This window comes from Eptatretus burgeri, chromosome 6 (genome assembly GCF_056783735.1).
Source record: "Eptatretus burgeri isolate ZD-2024b chromosome 6, Ebu_testis_v1, whole genome shotgun sequence".
Taxonomy (NCBI): domain Eukaryota; kingdom Metazoa; phylum Chordata; class Myxini; order Myxiniformes; family Myxinidae; genus Eptatretus; species Eptatretus burgeri.
The window spans coordinates 104,319,266-104,343,112 of record NC_140966.1 but is presented as its reverse complement, the minus strand read 5'-3'; the positions used below and the strand labels follow the sequence as shown (position 1 = coordinate 104,343,112).

Genomic DNA, 23,847 nt, shown 5'->3' with positions numbered 1-23,847 from the left:
ATTGGACATTGGACGAGATCCAGTCTCTTGAACTTCGGAGCCCCAACATGTTGCCAAAATGGCCTCCAAAGCCAGCAGATTGGACATTCTCCTTCCTCTAAAGTGGTACGTTAACACGTCCAAACAACTCACAGCCGAGACAAGGCCATTGCCGGTAGCTCAATGGACTACTGCTCTCCATTAATGGCTGGCACCCCAGCACCGCAAAATGACTTTCCAAGGACTCTGTGAAATCTAAAGGTCTCGACATCATTGCAATCTCCCATGATGAGGCCGAAGCCCAGGGCCTGTTTCTCTCAGTATCGCAGAAAAGGTCAGTGACCAATGTTGTTTTTTTCCCCTCCTCTCCACTGATCTAGCTCAATCTGTTCTCTCCGATCTCTGACACTCGTCATTTCCTCCAGGGATGCACACATTCTTCCAGTATCACTCCACCCTCATTACCTGCAGGTCACTGTGTTTCCTTCCCTTCTTTTTGCCTGTTCTTTCTTCTCCTTGTATGTTTCATCAAACTGTCGCCCCATTGTTCCAATGTCAGTAATGTTGCCTTTTCAGCCCCATTTCACCTTGCTCTTCCATAAACCTTGATCTTGCATGAAAAGAAGTGCCATCGTCAACACATTTACTGTTCTTCCATCACTGTTTGGAACTCAACTTTCATGATCGCCATTTCCATTCTAATTTCTCAGCATTTGGGGTTGTAAGGTTTGGGTTGATAAACATGTCGTTCATCTTGTTCCTGGAGAATATTGTTCTTGTTACAGCTGAAGTGACATTGTGGAAACAAACTATAATGGCACTTGGTGGAGTGCATACCTCCGCCAGGTTGAACAGGTTACGTTTTGTATCCCACTGAATGGTCGATACTGGATCCGGACCTGAACCAAAATCGAATCGGCTTGTTCTTATCACCTAACCAACTCTTCCACCTCGTATTGTCACAAGTCATTCACAACTTTTTGAGATATCATGCTATACATCGTTAGTTGGTTGGTGTTGGTGTTAGTTAGTATACATTAGTTGGTGGACATTAAAGATTCCCACTCTGTCCTCCACGATGAGTAGGCGAGCTATTGGCGACACCATGGCCAGGTTTCAACTTTCTGCCTGAACGACTGTTGGGAAGGCAATGGCAAACCACATAGTATAACCCTTGCTCAGGAAGCTGCTTTGGCATATTCAAACCCTTTGCCTAATTAAACCTAAATCATTTCAGGAGCAAATTATTTCTTTGAAAGGTACAAAATACGTGTAATAGTTTCACCTCAATGTAATCAGTGGTTTAAATTAAAAATTAATCTTCCCCACTTACATATCTAAGGAGTTTTAATATACAACTCACTTGGTCAACCAACAAGGCAAGCATGAAGACCAAGGAGCTTTCCAAAGAAGTCAGACATAAAGTGGTGGAGAAGCACCATTCAGGAGAGGGTTATAAGAAGATTTCAACGTCACTCATTATCCCTTTGAGTTCCACGTAATCCATCATAAAGAAGTGGAAGACGTATCATACCACACAAACTCTACCCAGATCAGGTCGCACATCCATACTCAACAACCGGGCAAGCAGGAAACTAGTTTGGGATGTCACTGTGAATCCAACAATGACTTTGAAAGATCTGCAAGGGTCTATGACCAAGATGGGGGTCAGTGTTTATCAACCAACAATATCCCATTCCCTTCACAAAGCTGGCCTCTCAGGACAGGTGGCAAGAAGCAAGCCATTACTAAAAAAACAGGATCGAAAAGCTCGTATGGAGTTTGCAAAAATGTATCTTAATGATCCTGCAGTTGTGTGGAGAAATATTTTGCGGTCAAACGAAACAAAAATTGTACTTTTTGGTCTAAATTCAAAGAGTTACATTTGGTGCAGGCCACACACAGCACATCGCCGAGTGAACACCATACCTACTGTCAAGCATGGTGGTGGCAGCATCATGTTATGGAGCTGCTTTTCATCAGAAGGGACTCGCAAGCGTGTCAGGATAGAAGGGACAATGGACGGTGTAAAGTACGGGAGAATCCTTGATGAAAACGTGCTCGAGTCAGCCATGAATCTGAAACTGGGGAGGAGATTCACATTTCATCAGGACGATGATCCAAAGCACAAATCGCAATGGAGTGGCTGAATATGAAGATAATCAATGTTTTCGAGTGGCCCAAAGTCCTGATTTCAACTCAATTAAACCTTTATGGCAAGATTAGAAGATTTCAGTCCATCGACGATCCCTATCAAAGTTGGCAGAACTAGAGCAATTTTCAACATGAAGAATGGGCGAATATTTCACCATCTCACTGTGCAAAGCTGGTGGAGATCTACTCAGAAATACTCTTAGCAGGCATCGCTGTAAAAGGTGCTTCCACCAAGTACTGACCGAACGGGCTGAATACTTTTGTAACTGGTGGATTTTGATTTGTAAGTGTTTTTTGCAGGTGTTCCTGACATGTAACCTCCTTCAACTATAACAGAGTTTCGTTTGATCTCTAAAGTAATGAATAAGAAAGTTAATTTGGTAAAATTGTTTCTATATAAGTCATAATTCATCTAAATGTGGTATTGTTGGAAGGGGTGAATACTTTTGCAAGTCACTACCATATACACAGTGTCTATAGAAAGTCTACACCCCCTTTCAAAATTTTCATTTTTGTTGCCTTATAGCCTGAAATTAAATTCCATTAAATCAGACTTTGTCTTCCTTTGTTTACATATCGTAACCCACAACTTCCAAGTGAAAAACACATTTATAAGTTTCAGAAAATTTCTTGAAAATACAAAACTAGAATATGTTGGTTGGATAAGTGTCCATCTTCCTCATAATAACAATTGTAAATTAGCTCAGGTGTAACCAATCACCCTCAAAAATCACACACCAAGTCAATTGGCCTCCACCTGTGTTAGATTGTAGTGATTCTGATTATTTCAGAATAATATCAGCTGTTCCTGTAGGTTTCCTTTGCTGAGTAGTGCATTTCACAGAAAAGACTCAACCATGGAAACTAAGGAGGATCTGATTTTGGACAACCATGGATCTGATTTTGACAAATTTCCCTGACAATATCTGCTGCTCTTCCTTCGCTCCAATTGGTTCTTCTGACCACATCCTTGTCAAAGTGGACATCTCTCTGGCTGTTATCAGAGAACCACCTCACCGCCGTCGAGTCTGGCATTTCACTCAAGCCGACTGGCAGGGTCTCCGAGCAGCCATCAAACTTACAGACTGGTCTCCTATCACTACTTTCTCAAACATCAACTCATCCTGGGAATTCTTTCAAAGAAACTTGCTCTCCCTCATGCACAGATTTATCCCCTCTTGTGTTCAGTTGTCTTACCCTTCCTCCCGCCCTTGGTTTACTGAAGCTTGTGGTGAGGCAGTTGTCCTGAAACAACTTGCCTTTGCCTCATGGAAAGCAAACCCAACTGAGGGCAATCTCAGTTCTTTCCACAAAGCTCGGAACAAGTGTGTATCTACCCTCATGAGAGCCAGAAAACAACATCTTTCTCATCTCAAGTCTGAACTCTCAAACCTCTCTCCCTCCTCAAAATCCTGGTGGCGTTTAATCAAATCTGTTTCTGGTGTATGTTCCCCCTCCATCGCCTCCCTTACCTCAAATGGCCGCACAGCTGATTCCACACTGAAAAAGCTGAATGTCTAAACTTGGTGTTTGCAGCTAAATCTTGTGTCCTAAACCCATCACTATCTCTACCCACTTTACGCAGTCGCACCCAACTGTCCCTGGACTCTGTGTCCTTTTCTCCTGACAAGGTGGAGAGCTTCCTTTCAAACCTCGAGTCAGATTCTGCAACCGGTCCAGACGGCATCAGCCCACGTGTCCTCAAAGCCTGCTCTTCTGCTCTTGCTCACCCTCTCTCTGTTCTATTCACCCTCTCATTTGCCCAAGGTCATCTGCCATCTGCTTGGAAATCTGCTAACATCACTGCCCTGCATAAAAAAGGTGCAAAAACAGATCCCTGTAACTACAGACCAATCAGCCTTCTCCCAATCATCAGCAAGGTTATGGAATCCATCATCGCTTCAGACATGAAATCCTTCCTCTTCTCCAATGGCTTGATTTCCAATCATCAATTTGGTTTCAGACCAGGTCACTCTACCCTGGATATGCTGCTTCTGCTCTCCCATCAATGGATGGAGGTCCTCAATGCCAGACAGGAAATCCGAGCCGTATACCTGGACATATCACGTGTTTTTGACACAGTCTGGCACCCTGCCCTACTCACCAAACTCTCTTCCCATGGTATTCAAGGCCATCTCCACTCATGGCTCGCAGACTTCCTCTCCTGTCGCAGTCAACGTGTGGCCCTAAATGGAGTTCTTTCATCCCCTCTTCCTGTGCAGGCTGGAGTTCCTCAAGGTAGCGTTCTGGGCCCTGTTCTTTTTCTGGTTTTCATCAATGATCTCTCAGACTCTCTGGAAAATCCTCTATTTCTCTTTGCCGACGACTCCACCCTCTGCCGTACCATCTGTCATCCCTCAGACCGGCAAGCAGCAGCTTCTTCACTCACTGCAGATCTGGATAAAATCACAAACTGGTCCAACACGTGGAACATGTCTTTCAATCCAGACAAATCTCACACTCTCACTATGTCTCTTCGAAAGGACCATTTACAAAACCCCCCATCCACTTTCTCAACAATCCTCTGGAAGAAGTCTTTTCTTTCAAGCTTCTAGGTCTCACTATCTGCCATGACCTTTCCTGGGAAAGTCACATTTCCAACCTCGCCTCAAAAGCCAGTCGCCGACTGGGAATCCTCCGTCGTGCTAAGTCCTTCCTCGGCCCTCTTGAGCTCCTGACCACTTACAAAGCTTTTGTCCGTAGCCTGATGGAGTACTGCTCTCCCCTCTGGGCTGGTGCTCCTGCCTCCCACCTTTCTCGGCTTCACGCTGTCGAAACCAGGGCATTTAAGATCATCGGCATCTCCCGCAATGAAGCTGAGTCTTTGGGCCTCTCACTCGATCACCGCAGGTTGGTCGGTGGTCTTTCTGTCTTCTACCGACTCCTCTCCAGCCTTGCCCCCCCTGCTCTCTTTGCGATTTGTCCCTACCACATTTCCACAGGGCGCTCAAGGTCCGCCAACAACCCCCTTCTGGTAAAACTGCCAAAATCACGAATCACTGCTCATCTTCACTCTTTCATTCCTCTTTTTCCCCGCCTTTGGAATAAACTTCCTCACTCTATTCTTTCCCATTCTTCCCTCCAGGCTTTCAAAACAGCTGTTCACCACCACCTCTTATCTTCCCCCATCCAAATCCTCGATCTTTTCTACCCCCGATAATCCACCCAAGCCCACTTCCTTCAATTCTCCTGCTTTCCTTCCTGAAAGTCCCTGAAATGTCCATCTTCTCTTCGCCATGTTCCCCGTCCCATCCCCATCCCCATCCCTCTCCCTTCCACAGTTCACCTAATGTGTCTGTTCCCCACTGTTTTGTCCCTTCCACTCGCGCCCCTCTTGTCTCATGCCTCCTTGCTGTGAGTTGTGTGTTAGCTCTCATACGAGCCTCGACCAAGGTATACAAAAAAAAAAAAAGGAGCTTTCAAAAGACCTCTGGGATAAAGTTGTGGAAAGTCACAGAGTAGGGGATGGGAATAAAAATATTCAAAAGGCCTTGAATATCCCTTGGAGCACAGTCAAGACAATCAGTAAGAAGTTGAAGGTGTATGGTACCACCATACCACCCTGCCTAGATCAGGCTATCCCTCCAAACTGGATTTGGAAGGAGCGGACTGATCAGAGAGGCCACTAAGAGGCCAATGGCAACTTTCAAAGAGCTACAGCCCTTTATGGCAAAGACTGCTCACTGTGTACATGTCAATATCGAAGCACTCCACAAGTCTGGCCTGTATAGTAGGGTGGCAAGAAGGAAGCCATTACTCAAAAAAAGCCCACCTTGAGTCCCGTTTGAGGTATGCAAAAAAAAATAAACACTCCAGAGATTCTGAAGCCATGTGGCAAAAAGTTTTGTTGTCTGACAAAATAAAACCAATATGGAACTCTTTGGCCTAAATGCAAAACGTTATGGTTTTTATTTATTTATTTGTTTGTTTTTGTATGCCTCGTCAAGTTTCGTGTGAGAGCTAACACACAATGCACAACAAGGGGGGCATGAGACAAGAGGGGTGGGAGAGGGAAGGACAAAACAGTGGGGAACAGAGACATTAGGAGATCTGTGGAAGGGAGGGGGATGGAGTGGGGAACACCGGGTATACAAGATGGACACTACAGGGACTTTCAGGAAGGAAAGCAGGGAATTTGAAGGAGGGGAGTTTGGGTTGGATTAACGCGAGTCGAAAAGATCGAGGATTTGTATGGGGGAAGATAAGAGGTGGTGCTGAACAGCTGTTTTGAAGGCCTTGAGGGAAGAATGGGATTGAAGAGAGAGTGTGGGAGTTTATTCCAAATTTGGGAAAAAAGAGGAATGAAAGAGTGAAGGTGAGAAGTGATTCGTTATTTTGGTAGTTTTAGCAGAAGGGGGTTGCTGGCGGATCTTGAGCACCCTGTGCAAATATGGGGGGGGGGGACATATCGCAGACAGAGCAGGGAGGCGAGACCAGAGAGGAGATGGTAGAAGACAGAAAGACCACCGAGTTTTTAATTAACCCAAACACCTAATTTGCAGTCATACACTTCCTTCGAGTTTTCTTAGTGTGCATGCAAAATTTCAGGCTCTTAGGTTTCATGGTTTTTGAAATATGGAGGAGACACACACACACTGACACACATACACACACACACACACACACACACTGATATTTATTAGTGTGGATGAGAATGCGTATCCATTTTGTACCAAATGCAACAATGTACAACAACCATCTGATTGATTGTATGTTCTCCAGTACTTATAGTTGAGGTGGACAATTGTGGCCTGGAACTCCTGCCAGACTTCTAAATTCTCCATGTTTGTTGAGTATCTCAGTTTGTATAGATGTCTGAGTTATCGATCAACTCAGTAAACCCATTAAGTTCAATTGGTGTGCCTTCTTGTCATTGAAAAAATAATCAATAACCTGATAAGACATTTATGTAACTTCACGACAAATAATCTTAGAAGTATAATTGCTTCTCACAAGAGTGAACTGAGAATTCCATAGCTCGACAACCCACTCAATTCATCAGCAAAATCCTTAGTTAGACACAAGATCCACCACTTTGGGGTCGTTTCTTCATGGATTCCTCATTACTAGCAGAGTCTTTACAAAGAGTAAAGTTGTAGAATCTTTAAGACTATGCAGAATTGAGCAGTTGCTGAGTAAGATCTCACCTGGCTGCTACCAAGTAGAAGAACTGTTGGCACATGTTTTTTTTTCGAATAGGATGATTTAAAATTTTAATTCCATCAAAGGGGGCAGGTGAGGACAGAGTGAGCCCAGGAAGCTTTTTTTTTCTTTGCTAATCCTTCACTCTGTCCTCAATTCACCCCCATTTTTCTGTTCCTTTGGTATTCTTGCTTTTCCCCTCAACTTCTTCCGAAGTAACATAATGTTTGCGACAAGAAAATAATGATATTTCGACTCCGTCAGCCCAAACTTCAAGTGAACCACCAGTCATTGAGACCCCGGTACACCGCGTGCAAGATTATATCACGCGGCAGTTTGCGATGCACACCTGAACGGTGTGCAACCCAGGAGGATGAGTCAGGGAGCAGCCTTGGCACAGCATAAGAGGTGGCAAGTGGTTACACCGGGCGACGTGTCCTCAGGTGACTCGAGTTACATGAGTGCTGCCTTACAGCGGGCACCAATACAAACCGCCGTAACTCAACAAACACGTTGAACTCAGAGTTTTGGCTCGAGTTCCGGAACACAACTGTCTACCTCTCGTGTAGTTATCAGAGGTACTGGAAGGTTTTATTTAATTAATGATGCACAGTGCCTCCAATGGACTTCTGCGTAAAGCAGAAACTATGACCAACTAGAGAACTCATAGAACATGTTACCCGGGCTGTCTTGAGAAACAAGAGCATGGTCTACAAGTAACAAAATTGATTGGTCCTGATGACGTAAAATGCCATAATATTTTGTCTAAGTACTGCTAAACGGAAGGGCTTTGAAAGTGTCAAAAAGGCTATGTTTTGTTCTACGATGTTCAAGTATATGTCATCTATATTAATGTGTGTGTGTGTGTGTGTGTGCGTCCTCCATTAGTCCAAAACCATGAAACCTAGCAGCCTGAAACTTTGCATACAAACTAAGAAAACCCCAAGGAAGTGCAAGAGTGAAAATTGGGTGTTTGGGTTAATTAAAACACCCTGTTTGAAGATAATTAACGGCCTTATTTAATTATATCCTTCATCAAGCAATCCTCGGTCACCGCTCTCTTTGGATTCTTAAAGCGTATCCTAGGTAACCTCGCTGGGGTCTGCAGCCGCCATGTTTTTTGGCCTGCTCAACCATGCACCGATTTGGAACAGGCCGCAATGATTTATTCATGATAAAAAAAAACAAATTCACTTTCTTCACTCATATTATCGAATGCGTGTTCATCATAGCTACAGATCGCTGGGTACATTGCAATGAATATAAGCGCCCAGAGACGTCGGCGTTCGTTGATTTATTTCATTTCCGCACATTTAATCACCTTGAGAGTTTCTTAAACTAGGCAGAATTACGAAATTTAAGCGCCAGAATTGAACCTAGCGGCAGTTCAGACTCCTAAAAAAAAGTGTCCATTTCTCCAATTTGGACATATTTGACATTCTGGGCCTCTCCGGGAGGAGCATGTTTAACATGACGGTTCAGTGATCGCTAATCGCGTGCCAAGCTAGCTGTTTCTTATCAACCATTTTGTTGGAGTGTTTGAGCCACTTAGCAAGCGCTCGACAATATTTGCATTATCACTGAATACTGTATGTCGATCGACTTGAACAAAGATCAGGGGTCACTCGCCTGCGTCACGCGCCATTGCAACAGATGATGGCTGGCTCGTTGAAAATGTGAATTTTTATTTTCCGCAATGTTTCCCCTTTTTGTATGATCTTCCATTATATGGCTCATCACTGGCAGAGATAAATACAAATAAAATTGAAACGTTTCATTTTTTTTAAAGTTTCTTAAACCATTTTGTGGATTGCTTGGTGAAGCCACTTGGCACATCTTCTTAAAGATACAACGGCGATACTGCGGTTCGATACTGGAGGTAAGAAGGAAAAATTAATGATTTATTACAATGGGTAAAAACTGTTTTCAGTAACCAAGTAAGGAATCACCACATCATGGCAGGAAAGCTGAGAGGTATACATTCTTGCCCTGTGTAGCCTGGATTTGAATCCCAAACCCAGCTATAAACTGTCATCCCAGTGTTTCACAGGAAGGATGATTCATCAATGTGTGTGCCTTCTCTTGGATGGGCGATAAACTGGGCATCACATCTGCTGGAATCCCTCACCCCTCTCCCTCCCTCACCCCTCTCCCTCCCTCACCCCTCTCCCTCCCTCACCCCTCTCCCTCTTTCCCCCTCCTCTCTCTCACCTCTCTCCCTCTTTTCCCCTCCTCTCTCTCTCACCCCTCTGCCTCTCTCACCCCTATCCCACCCCTCTCTCTCCTTCCCAACGCTACCCCCTCTCTCGCTTTCTGAACCTGACCCCCTCTCTCTCTCTCTCTCTCTCTCTGACCTCTCCCTTCTCCCCCTGCCCCTTTCCTCTTCCCTCCCTCTCTGTCCACTCCTCGATTTTTCTCTCTTCCAATCCTCCCCTGAGCATCATTCTCTTTGTTAACGCCACCTCCACCCCTCACCTTCTTTCCCTTTTTTTTTTTTTTTTTTTTTTTTCTCTCTCTCTCTCTCTCTCTCTCTCTCTCTCTCTCTCTCTCTCTCTCTCTCTCTCTCTCTCTCTCTCTCTCTCTCTCTATCTCTCTCTCTCTCCCTCTTGTCGCACCCCTCCCTCTTCTGCAGTGTATAGCAATGTTTGCTGAGGCGTCACTCTCCCCACCTCCCCCTTCCTCGCTCTTCCCCCTTTCCAAGCTTCCCCTCCCACCTCCCTCCATCCTCTCCCTTCCACTCCCTTCCCTTTGTCCTCTCTCCTTTCCCTCCACCCTCTCCCATCCCCTCTCTTCCCTCTTTCCTCACTGCCTCCTCTCTCTCTCTCTCTCTCTCTCTCTCTCTCTCTCTCTCTCTCTCTCTCTCTCTCTCTCTCTCTCTCTCTCTCTCTCTCTCTCTCTCTCTCTCTCTCTCTCTCCCTACCTCCTCTCTCTCTCCCCCACAGTGTAGAGCAATATTTGGTGAGGCGTCGCACTCCCCACGCCTCCCCCCTTCCTCGCTCTTCCCCTTTCCAACCCTCCCCTCTCACCTCCCTCTGTCCTCTTCCATCCACTCCCATCCCTTTGTCCTCTCTCCTCCCCTCCTTTCCCTCCGTCCTTTCCCCTCCCCTCTCTTCCCTCTATGCTCACTGCCTCCCTCCCTCCTCTCTCTCCCCTATCTCCTTTCTCTCCCCTTCTTCCTCTTTCTCTCTCCCTTACCTCCTCATCTCTCTCTCTCTCTCTCTCTCTCTCTCTCTCTCTCTCTCTCTCTCTCTCTCTCTCTCTCTCTCTCTCTCTCTCTCTCTCTCTCTCTCTCTCTCTCTCTCTCTCCTTCCTCTCTCTTCGCTCCCTCTCCTCTGTCTCCCCTCCTCTCTCTCCCTCCCCTCTCCACCCTGCCCTTAATATCCCTGTCAGCAAAGCGATGGGCTTTGTATACGAGATAACTCAGAGTTGATTAAGGATTATATTGAAAGTCTGATGAGTCAGCCAACTCCGATGAACAATGTATATATTTTTATTTCACCTTATCAAGACTTCCCAGAAACTGATTCGTATCAACAAGAATGTGGTGGACATCGTCGTGGAGCAGTTTAATCGCTCAATTTCAGAGTATTATTCCCAGAGAATGCCTGGTGTTGGCCTAATGGTGAGGATGGTGGGCTTGGGATCCTGGGGTCCTGAGTTCAAATCCCCCTTAACTGTTGAATTAATACCAGGTGGGGTTAACTCGGCCTGTCATCCTTCCGAGGTCAGCAAAATGAGGGCCAGCATGCTGGTATCCTGTGTCAGAGTGGCGATCCGTACAGGATTGTGCCCAATAGCTGAGGAAACTGTTTAAGTAGCACCAACACTCTGCACAGAATACAGAGTACGGTCCCAATGGATGGATGGATGGATGGCTTCTCAGAGTCTGGAGATAAAGGTCCAGAAAGATATAATCTGCTGTTGTTGAATCACCATCTTCATTGGTATTATTTCAATCATCAGAGCCATTCATACACCTGGTTTGAAGAGAGGTAATGGTGTAATAGTAATGGAAGGCTACAAGGAACAGCAACCCTGCATATCAATCTGGCAAAGAATCAAAATCACCTCAAGAGGAAAGCTAGCTCTCCGAGTGATTGCTATAAGGAACAAAATTGGACTCTTTCGTTGATTCAAACTTATATATGTGGCAACAACATTCACGGAGTGATTGGCATGTCAGGCATGCACTCGTGCAGTCCGGTGAAGTTTGCATCCTCTCCCTTGGAGGAAGAGCAGCTCCGTGGAAAAACAGGTCCACACAACCTTTTCCTCAATACCATGGAAGAGCAGAATCTAAGGATTCATGGAAAAGCAGAACCTAAGAGCAGAATAATTATCACAACCTTACTCTTTTATTACAGAACTTAAGACTGTAGTGGAGCTGACACACACGCACGCACACTCAAACACATACACACACATCAAAAAGAAAACTCAACATCCACAAAATGTTATAAAAAAAATACAGTATATCCCAACAATGTACCTGCCGAGATGAGAAGGAGGGAGCGGGCCTGATGGAACTCAACCAAGTGCACAGGATGACAACTGTAGGATTGGCTGAGTACGTGAAAAGTTCAACAGACTACAGAATCCAATTTGTACGCAAACACGAAGACAGCAAGCGAGAGAAGGTATCCCTAATTCACCTACAAAAAAAATCCAAAGACAGGTACAAATGGAAGAAACTGAAAGAGCAACCAATACAGCCCAACTCTTGCAAAAAAAGACAAAAAAATATAAAACGAACTATCAACAGATATACACTGACAACTGGGAGAACGACAAAAGAGCAGGAAGATATTAACAACAACAAAAAAGAGTTGTAAATATTGGGCATATACAAACGAGGCTCATTGGAATGGCGAAGCAAAGATCAGGTCAACTGGGATGGAGAAGGAATCAAAATAAATACCCAAGACCAGGAACACTAAACCAACGGATTTAAGAAAATGGCAGGACTAAGTCAATCGGACAAGTGTAGGTTCTGCAAGGTAGAAACAGAAAGCACGAGTCACCTCTTATTGGGATGTAAATAACTCATGTCAGAACAGCTGGACACACGAAGGCACAACAGGGTATGTTGAGTAATCCACTAGCACATCTACAAAAACTTCAACATCCCAGTCCCAGAAAACTCATGGAAACATGAACCAAAAGCGATAATTTTAAACAAGGAAGTAACGCTCACATACCACCTGATGATTCCAATGAGCGTTAACATAGAAAACAAAGCATTGTGATCGGACATAGTATGAGGTGCAAAAAATATAAAGAGAAGGCAGTTCCAATTGAAGATTCAGTACCCAGCGATTTTGGCCAAAAGAACACAGAAATAAATACCCAAGACCAGGAACACTAAACCAAAGGATTTAAGCAAATGGCAGGACTAAGTCAATCGGACAAGTGTAGGTTCTGCAAGGTAGAAACAGAAAGCATGAGTCACCTCTTATTGGGATGTAAATAACTCATGTCAGAACAGCTGGACACACGAAGGCACAACAGGGTATGTGGAGTAATCCACTAGCACATCTACAAAAACTTCAACATTCCGGTCACAGAAAACTTATGGAAACATGAACCAAAAGCGATAATTTTAAACAAGGAAGTAACGCTCACATACCACCTGATGATTCCAATGAGCGTTAACATAGAAAACAAAGCATTGTGATCGGACATAGTATGAGGTGCAAAAAATATAAAGAGAAGGCAGTTCCAATTGAAGATTCAGTACCCAGCGATTTTGGCCAAAAGAACACAGAAATAAATAAAATGATCAAATACCAAAACCTCAAGAATGAAGTGAAAATATCCTGGAATGTGAAGAGTGCCGAAATCTGGGTACCACCAACGTCACAACAATGGCACCACATTTCTCACTACAATCAGTGGGGCATTTCCTAAGGAGGAATTTCCACATCCCTGTGATGCCAACCTATGGGGATTGTCCATGTTTCTTATCTACTATAAATGGATAAGGTGAGTGTGTGTGTGTGTGTGTGTGTGTGTGTGTGTGTGTGTGTGTGTGTGTGTGTGTGTGTGTGTGTGTGTGTGTGTGTGTGTCTGTGTGTGTGTGGGTGTGTGTGTGTGTGTGTGTGTGTGTGTGTGTGTGTGTGTGTCTGTATGAGAGAGAGAGAGAGAGAGAGAGAGAGAGAGAGAGAGAGAGAGAGAGAGAGGGAGAGAGAGAGGTGTTGAGAGGGAGAGAGAGAGGTGTTGAGAGGGAGAGAAAGACAAAGAGGCATGCATTTTGTGTCCATTAATTGCATAGTCAGTTCATTAATTACGTACAATTGGAATCTACCTTTTGACCCTTCAGACTGCTGAGATCCCTTCGGCCTTTGAAGACGCTTTCCGACCCTTACGACCACCAAGATCCCGAAAGACCTCCAATTATTATCTTACCTGGACTTTAATCAGGTGAGGTTACGTGATCGAGCAGTGTCCGTAGGTGAGTGAGTGATTGAGTGAGTCCGTAAACACTTCAGCCATTATCGCTTGAACCAAACACACGATTTTGTAGAAACTTGGCCACAAGCTTCCTATCAGATGCCCAACGAAGGTGTATTAACCGCTTAAAAATCTGTGCTCATTAAGGGGATCTATGGGGGGGGGGAGGCTTAAATAGGTAATTGCTGTCTTCTCTGAAACTACACACAATTTCGATGAAACTTGGTCACAACCTTCATCACCTGTAATGTACCAAAGTGTATCTACCGCATCAAAATCTGTGCCCATTAAGAGGGTCTGCAGGTGGGGGGGGTGGCTTGAGGGTTCGAATCCCCCAAAAATAGGTATTTACTGTCTTGAATATTTGAATTTTTCTGCAACCGTTAAAATCTTTATTTTATTTGAATTGAATTATATCCTGTGCGAGAACACTGGACAACACAAATCGCCTTTACGACACTTTCAACACAATTTCGTTTATCAGTACTTGGGACAAAATATTACAGCATTTTACGTCATCACGACCAATCATATTTACCGCTCACAGAACCCACCCATGTCCTTGTATCTCAAGACTACGCAGGATAAGGTGTAGTATGAACTCTCTAGTTTCCTCCGCCACCGAAGGTGGATGTTTTCACCCCCTTTCTGTCTGTCTGTTTGTTTGTAAATTGCCTTGTTTGTGTGTTTGTTTACCCTAGAGCAGCCACACCGTTTCAGTGATCATGACCAAACTGGGTACAGACGTCGGCCATGGTCCAACTTAGACACTTGTCATTTTTGGTGAATCTCGGTCAAAGGTCAAGTGAAGGTCACCGAAAAACCGAAATTCTTATTTTCGCAATAACATCCGCTAAAATCGTCGTATCGACTTCAAACCAAATCCAAAATGTGGATCTTCCAATTCTGCATCCAACCCTATGTCTCATTGGGGTGTCACACCAACCACCCTTCTTAGAGGTCGGGGGTCGAATGTCAGGGGGGTCGGGTCAAAACTTTCAAATTGCGATTAAAACGCCATTTCAAGTCCGATTGACTTCCAAGTTATGATCATGACCAAACTAAGTGCTATAACTCATGAAACAGTAGCACTATCGACTTATAAGAACCAAATTGATTTCCAGGTTTTTGTTTTTTCAGAGATCATGGAGATATGACAAAGTTATTCCAGCAATTTCTTGCTCAACGAGCAATTTCATTTGTTTGTCTGTTTGTTTGTCCACACAGAACTTCAGTATTTTTTTCTCAGCAACCGAAGGTTTTAATGATAATTATGACGTCATAGATCATGTGGTGTGGCAGCCAGGTTGGAAAAAAGAAAAACTTTGGACCTCTGTATCTCCGAAACCACACCAAGAAAAAAATTGATGCTTGGCACATGGCGAGTAGTCCTCATGGAGAATAGGTATGATTTTTTTTTTAATGATGTCATTGGTGCCTTCGGTATGACGTCATAATTGCATACATAGAATGCTACATCCGATCAGTATGAAAATATTTGAGGGCCATCTTGGGATAAATTGGTCCACAGAAAAAAAATTGATAATGTCATCGGTCACTTGGTTTGGCAGCCATATTGGATTTACCCGAAAACCTATATAAATCTTCTTCTCCAGAACGACTGGACAAATTGAGTGGAAACTTCACACAAATGTTCCTCAAGCCTTGAAAATACCAGGGTATTCATGAATAATTGATAGATCACATGTTCAGGCAGCCATATTGGATTGAGCGAAAATATATATTTAAATATTTCCTGGTAAAGGTGAGCAGTGATTCTTGATTTTGGTAGCTTTACCAAAAGGGGGTTGCTGGTGGACCTTGAGCGTCCTGCGGAAATATGGGCGGAGGGGGGACAGATAACAGACAGAGTGGGGGGGGGCGAGGCCAGAGAGGAGACAGTAGAAGACAGACCACCGGCGTGCTTGCGGTGAGAAAGTGAGAGACCCAAGAGTCAGCCTCATAGCGGGAGATACCAATGATCCTAAAAGCCTTGGTTTCCACAGCGTGAAGCTGAGAAAGGTGAGAGGCGGGAGCACCAGCCCAGAGGGGAGAGCAGTTCTCCATCAAACTGTGGATGAAAGCCTTGTACATGGTCAGGAGCTCACTTGTGCCAAGGAAGGACTTTGCACGACGGTGGATGCCTAGTCAGTGATTGGCTTTGGAGGCCAACTTCGAAATGTGGCTTTCCCAGGAAAGATCACGGCAGATAGTGAGACACAGAAGCTTGAATGAAAGTACTTCTTCAAGAGGATTGTTGAGAAAGTAGATGGGTGGTGGGGGGGGTAGGGAGGGGGTTCCAGATGGTTCTTTCAGAGAGATATAGTGAGAGTGTGAGATTTGTCAGGAAGTGCTACAACAAGGAAGCCAAGGGTGTGAAAACCACCACAGGAATGATTGGATGCCATGAGCCATTAATATATAAAAAAAATAGGGGCAATACTCCTGGGTGCTTACCTGGTGGAATAATCACACTGAGGAGTCAGTCAATGTGGGACAGAATCCGCAAAATTTACCAATGAGCCAATGTTATAACAAATACCTATTTTGGGGGGCAATCTCTCCCCCATAAATCACCTTTGACCCCAATTTTTAAAAATAGCGTGGACAAAATGAGACCTTCTTCCGGCCGCTGTAGCCTGGCATGGCAGTCTAGTAGCACGATGGCCCAATAGAAGAGCGGGATTCGGGTCACAGCGAGTCACCTTCAGGTAGTCATCCCATCTCTCGCCCGGGGCTTATAAAAGGAGGTGCGCAGAGCCACTCGCTCTCTGATTCGCCCTCTTCTTCTCTGCTCCTCTCGGCTCTGCGTTGGCTGCTCCTCGTTGCCTCTGCCCTTCATTGGCTCTTCACTCACGGGTTGGTGTGTGACTGAGACATGCTTATTCCAGAGGACCAGTGTGGAGCGCACGTTTCCACAAGCCCTGGCAAAGTGACTAAGCCGGAGAAAACGCGCCAACTCTCAAGGTGACAATGCTCAAGCGGAGCGTCCCACGGAGGTGCACGTTACGCTAGCAGACCTCTGCATGACTAGGTTAGGGATCTTTCACCTCCCGCATCTTCTCTCCTCTCTCTCTTTCCACCCCTCTATCTCGTCCCTTTTGGATGCACAAAAGAGCATAATTACTGACTCGCAATCACAGTTTCCTCTCTCATGACACCGCACCACACATATTGCACTCCACCACACCTCCCACTCCCACACCTTAGACACCAGTATTTCTCCCTCTTACCTCTCCCTAAGCATACTCGGTTGCATTGGTTGGCCGACTGCGCCAGGTATTATGAGGCTGTTTGTCCTCATCTGCTCTCTTTCTTTCTGGCTATCTCATCTTCCGTGTGTGTGTGTGTGTGTGTGTGTGTGTGTGTGTGTGTGTGTGTGTGTGTGTGTGTGTGTGTGTGTGTGTGTGTGTGTGTGTGTGTGATGGCACCTGTCATAGCATAAGTTAAGATTGTAGAAGTTCCAATGGGATAAGTCTGCTCTGTGTTTGCTTTTGTAAATTGCTTGCTTTTTGTCGCACCCCACGGATAGCTTGCTATCCCCTGCTGTACATACCAATAAACCCAATTTACTGTGCCACATACCTTTCCTTGCTTGAATGTAAATAAATGTTTGGATAGAAATGTTCCCAGCTCGTTTTCGCCTTTTCCTTCATTGGTCCAGCGTGGTCCGTATTCTAACTTACCGGAACGTTATCCTCCAACGATCTGTTTTTCGAGCCGGTACGTCCTTGGCAGATATGCTCGGCTGCATCTGGTCCAGTAAGGTGATCCAGTTTGAACAAGGTGAACTGAGGGTATGTATGCCTGGTGTTGGCTTAATGGTTAGGGTGGTGGGCTTAGAATCTGAGGATCCTGAGTACAAATCCCACTCGGCTGTTGAATTAGTACCAGGTGGGGTTGACTCTGCCTGTCATCCTTCTGAGGTCGGCAAAATGAGTGCCAGCTTGCTGGTATCCTGTGTCGGAGTGGCGACCCGTCCAGGATTTTGCCCAATAGCCAAGGGGACTGCTTAAGCAGCACCAACACTCTGCACAGAGTATGGTCCCAATCTCCTCTCCTCTCAATCCACCCACCTTTCCATTTTTGCTTCATTCCCTATTTTTCCCTTCTTCTTCCAGGCCAGAGCTTGTAAGCAGCTCATTCAATCCCTGTGCCACTCCCCCCCCCTGCTTTCTCCTGCTACCCCATTTCCCTCACCTTCTCATTCTCATCCTCGTCCATTCTTACTCCAAATGTCCCTCTGTTATTTCCATCCAGCTTGCCCTTGTATTTCTCCACTTTCAACTATGTTTACCTGTTTTGTTCTGCATGCTAGCTCTTCCATGAGCCTCGAATCTGCAAACAAAAAAATTCCTGTTATTTAAATAGCACCAACAACAACAAGTGTGAAATAGACCTTGTAAAACCAGTATTTTGAGCATCATCCTCTCTATAGATCAACAACTAAATATTCAGCCTAATTTAGAAGCTCAGTTGACTCCACACGACCGTGCAACACACCGGTGAACAAGCAGCAATTACCCCCACAATCGGAGATTGGTGTGCATTTGCACACGTGCATGAAACAGCAATGGCTAACAAATCACAAGAAGGCTTCAAGCTAAAGGTGGTCCAAGTGTTATCTCATCCAAGCATCACAGCCTATGCCTCATCAATGTTGCAGTCACCCCCACGAGCCTACAAGTGCCTGACAACATGGCAATTTGCTACAATAAACAAGTGGAAAATTGGAAATTATGATCAATTCGATACTTTTTACTCTTCAAAATTGGGATATGTTCAAATATGGACAAGTTGGCATCTCTGTATCTGTTGCTCTACCCGAAGGCAGGTTCAGTGCTGCCAAGGCAATCTCATGGCAAGGATTGTGTCTGGGTGGTTGAGTTGGCACATACAGGCACATTATGAATCCTTGTGGTCAGCTTGCTGTGTATAGGCATGATAGGTGAAAACCTCGGTTTCTCATGGCGAATCGACCAAGTAATAAACATAAAAGTGCCAATTCATAGCCTCGAGGCCTTGTGGACAAGCTTGTTCCCATATTGCACAAAATAAGGACTCTAAACAGTTCTGGTGCAGAGATGGTGGATATCGTGAAACACTTCACATTGTTTTGGTGCAACAAAATTAATTGTTGACATAATTTCTTTGAAACTTTGCAGAAAACTACAACAAGAGCCCCGTGGAAACAAACCTGTCTTCAATTCCAATATTGCTTTTCAGGTCACTGGGACTTTGATGAAGATGGATATCTCCAGGACAACATGGTGCAGTTGGGTGGAGGGAGGACTGGCAGGATGGCCCAGAGCCATGGACTCTTAAGGTATGGACACTAGCCTGGGAACTGTCTTGTTAGGCTGGGTTTGAATCCCGACCCAGCTATAAACTGTCATCCTGATGTTTCACAGGTAAGATGATTCATCAACGTGTGACATCCCTCGGATGGACGTTCAACCGAGCATCCAGTCTACTGGCGCTAGTTGGTAGACGTGAAAGATCCCATGGTGTTCTTCTTGAAAAGGAAGCGAGTTATTCCAAATCATTATTCCACCTGAAACAAATTCCAAATTCCGGCCTTGACTGTGGGTAGCAAGTGGTGTGGTCTTCTCGGAGGTTCCTTGACGCGGGGTTGCATCACTTCCTTTCTCGGCAGCAGCTTCTGTGCTCCAAACAAATTCCCCATGTAGAGTCGTTTGCACGTTTCAGGTGAACAGCTTTCTTCAGCTGAAGGGGCAACTGATTTCTAGAGTGGTGATAAAAACTTTCACAGGTATCTCTACCTGTTAAGTTTCCAAGTATAAGCTTCAGGGGACCTGAAGCTCAGCGTTTGTTGTTACGCCGTGCACGTGAAGAGAAAAGGCGGGTTAAGCAATTGGTTCACTTTGTCTGTCTGTCTGTCTGTCTGTCTGTCTGTCTGTCTGTCTGTCCATAAACTTCAGTTTTTTGAACATGAATCATAACATGAATCTGAAAAAGAACCTGCCATTTAGCAAAACTTTGGCTCTGAATTCGTCCTGATTGCACAAGCCCAGAGAGGAATGAGGTTTTTATTTTATTTTTTAACTCTTTCTGCCTGTCTGGAAATTAAACAAAATTGAAATTCATTCCAAACAGGAAGCTTACTGTTTTTAGTGACGTCATAATGGACACAAACAACAGGCACGAAGAACTAATGTACCGTGTTAAATAAGGTGGTGTAATATACGCTGCATCAACGGCGGTAAACTTCTGAATTTTTTTTCTCCAAGCTTTAAAATCCTTATTTTATTTAAATTTAATTAAACATTCGAACAGTGGAGAATACAAATCGCCTTTTTTGGCCTTTGCAAATCCTTTCCCTTTAGCAGTACTTGGATTAAATACTGCAGCGTTTTGCTTGCCGCTCGTATACCCGCCCACGTCCTTGTTTCTCGGGACTGTGTGGGGGTAACGTGTTCTATGAACTCTCTAGTTGCTGATGTCATATTGAGCATCGTGAACGACATTAGAACATGTACACACAATATGTACCTGTTCTCTCAGTCGAAGCCTGCAAAGAACGTGCATTTCCATCACTCGCGTGTCCTATCATATACACGACATCAATAAGAATTTGTTACATCACAATGCTCATCACACAATGTTCTAAATTGCCCTTTTGTTCGATGGCCTTTCACAAGCACTTTTTTGACTTGATGAGATTGTTCATTGAAAACCTCTGCAGATTATTCATCACGGGATGATGTGCAATGTCAGTAAAGATTGCTTTTTTAAATGTGAACCCAAATTCTGTGCGACGACTATTTGGCCCATGTCCATTGTTTCGCCGACTGTAACCAGGCAACCAAATGACCCCGATGTTCGGTCGAGATTTCATTTCATTCCAATCCCCAAGGAAACAAAAGCATCAATTTTGCTGCCTGATTGAACTGAACTCCTTGTGTTTGTCCTGCTAACATTTCATGGTAAAAATGATAACACGACTTATTACACTGTCGGTAATGCCATTTTCTTTCTCTGCAGATGCCGAGGCTTATGGAACAGCTGAAACGGTGTGCTCCAAGTGTGCTCAAATTCAATTAGGCCAAGTAAAACAATTATTAGTTTCGAGGGGGGGGCACCTCCAACTATTTGATATTTTGCAGATTTTTGAGATTTTTTTTTCCAAGATGGCCACCACATGGTGAAGTCCACCAGTCCAAAGACGAGCACTACCACAAACACACATCCCATATACTGTACCATTAAAAATGACGTTGGTCATATACACAATACGTCAATATCTGCTGCAGTAGTGGCACTGGCTGCTGTACTGTGTGCTTGTTTGTATGTACTGAACCGGAACTACATACATGCGGACTTGTACTGCTGTCCTGAGCTGTCTGGTAGTCGTCATCGATGGGCGATCCCTGGTCAAACTCCCCATTTGTAAATTTGTTGAAAATATCCCTCAGTCAGGGTTCTGTCGAACACCATACGAGCGAGCGTACCATGGCTTCAAAAACTATCTGCCAATTTAAATACAATAATACACAAATAAAGACCTTTTTAAAAATAAAAAAATCGTTATTTATTGATATATGGTTAATAAACAGGAATAAATTCCGACATGGGGCTAGTGTGAAAAAATTGACGACTCAGAACCTCATCGCTTACACGGTGACAGGCCACTGAGCTACTGAGCCTTCAGATATCCTCAGAATTTTCTCGCACTAAGACTGCAATCTTTTTAGATGTATATGTTTTTTTTTTTAGATCTAATGAGAAAATATTATATATGAAAAAAAAAAGGAGCCAGCCGTTAAATTGTCTGGGATGTCAGCGATTCGAACCCTGAGTGAGTCACACCATGGAAGAACTTTAAACGTGCTGCTTCCTCGCTTGATGCTCAGCACCACCTGAAAAGGATTGAGTATGGGGAAAAAAACAACCATATGTTGGCAACCATAACACTTGCTTGATGAGCCTCACGGCTTCCTCCTTTGTTGAAGTTCCTTGTGTGATAACTCATTATAATTATTAATTACAAAGACGGACCAGCATTACATTTGACCAGACCAGGTGAGGCATGAGATACTGTATACCACGAGAACGGTACTCAGTTAGAGCGCATACCTCCATGAGGCTGAACAGTTTACGTTTTGTATCGCATTGATATGCCGGATCTGGATCCGGACCTCCAAAATCGAATCGGCTTGTTCTTATCACCGAACCAACTCATCCACCTTGTTTTGTCAAAACTCTTCCATAACCTTTTGAGATATTGTGATGCACATCGTTTTTGGCCCCATCTCTCAATGATGAAGAATCACTTGAAAAATTTTCGAATCTGGATCCGGTTTCGGATCTTCACCAAAGTCGAATCAATTAGTCTACGTCACACACCCAACCTGTCCACCAAGTTTTGTCCGAATCCATCCATAACCTTTTGCGATATTGTGCTACGTATCATTTTTGGCCCAGTCTTTCAATGGTGAAGAATCACTTGAAAAATTCTCAGATCCGAATCCGGATTCGGATCTTCACCAAAATTAAGTATTGCTGTACTTGCCGGTTACCTACACACACAAAAAAATTCGGAACGATTGCTTGAAAACTGTGCCCCAAAATCGTGTGACAGACAGACAGACAGACAGACAAGCCGGTAGCCGACATGGGTGGTCGCCACATAATTGCATACTAGTCATACAGCTTTTGACGGATCGGGCTGAAATTTTTTGACAAAGAGGGTGATTATAGTGCGCATAAAAGCCTGGAAGCCGATTTTTGATTTTCGAAAAAAATATACATATATAAATATTTTTCGGATTTTTTCAAAAGTTTCAAAGTCCCGTTGCTTGGCAACGGTGGCGTCCATAGCAACGATGCTCAAAAGCGTAGAACTAGATCCTGGTATGAACCAACCAGTCAAGTTTCATTAAAATCGGTTGACTCCTCTGGCCTCCAGAGCTGTCCATTACATACAAACAGACAGACAGAAAACCTGAGAATAACGGTAGTCGAGCAACCACCCAACAGACAAACGCTGCAGACCAACATACTTGGCGAAAAAGGTCACCAAGTAACAAACAGGGCTGAAAACATAACTAAGCCAGCTGAGTCTCTATGGTCCAACTTAGCCAGTCCATCCGAAGGACGGCACACACGTTGATGAATCCCCCTGCCTGCACATTTCGAACCCAGACTCCATAACCAAGCTTCCATAACCAAGCTGGTTCGGGATTCGAACCCAGACTCGACAGCTGAGATACGAGTATGCAAACTTCCAGGCTATCCTGCCATCTCTTGGCAGTCTCTGTATGTCCTCACCAACAAGCCACCATTGTGAGTAACAATGTACACTGCGCGTTGAGATATTCTCTGATCAAGTTGGCATGTGTTCTGTTTTTAAAGCTTTCAGTTATCGCTCATTAATTAACACGATTGGTACTTATTGTTGTGTTCTCTTTCGAGTCGAATACTACACAAGGGAACGACCATTCTACTGATGTGATGTTCCTATAATCGGGTGTAAAAGTAAGGAGCTTACTTTATATTCAGTCTGATGTTTCACATGCCCCTTACTGACTTGAAAGAAATAACAACGTCATTTCAAGTCACTTGCTCAACATACAAACACACACAGAAAAAGGTAAATAAATAAATAAATTTAAAAATCACTCATTAGAGCGACACTTGGTTAAACAGAACAAAGTAGAATGGCACTCGGTGGAGCGCCATACCTCTGCCAGGTGGAACGGTTCACGTTTTGCATCCCACTGATGGGCTGGATCCGAACTAAAATCCGATCCGCTTGTTCTTTTCACCGATTGAACTCATCCACCGAGTTTTGTCAAAACTCGTCCACAACTTTTTTGAGATATCATGATGTATATAATTTTTGGCCCTATCTCTCTATTTTAGAAATCAGGCCGATGTTGACCTTTTGACCTTAAAATAATTGGTTTTTTTTTTAATTCATTGACCTAACATGCAAATCCTGTTCAAATTTCAAGTCAATCGGATGAAAATTGAGGATTTTAGAAATTGCACCGAAGTTGTTGTTGACCCTTGGCCGATGTTGACCTTTTGACCGATGTTGACCTCAAAAATAAATGGCAGTTGAATTAAATTACCAAATGTGCAAATCCTCTTTAAATT

At 44.2% G+C, this 23,847-nt stretch overlaps 1 long non-coding RNA gene across 1 annotated transcript in view; it reads left to right on the top strand.

Annotated features, from left to right (window-relative positions):
• The window catches only part of LOC147025521 (uncharacterized), a 37,261-nt gene extending 16,136 nt beyond the window's left edge, over positions 1–21,125 (top strand). Inside the window, exons 2-4 of the long non-coding RNA XR_015059559.1 lie at positions 13,595–13,695; positions 18,952–19,051; positions 20,731–21,125. This is a non-coding gene — a long non-coding RNA (uncharacterized LOC147025521). The remainder of the gene's footprint in view (positions 1–13,594; positions 13,696–18,951; positions 19,052–20,730) is intronic.
• The last annotated feature ends 2,722 nt before the right edge of the window (positions 21,126–23,847 follow it).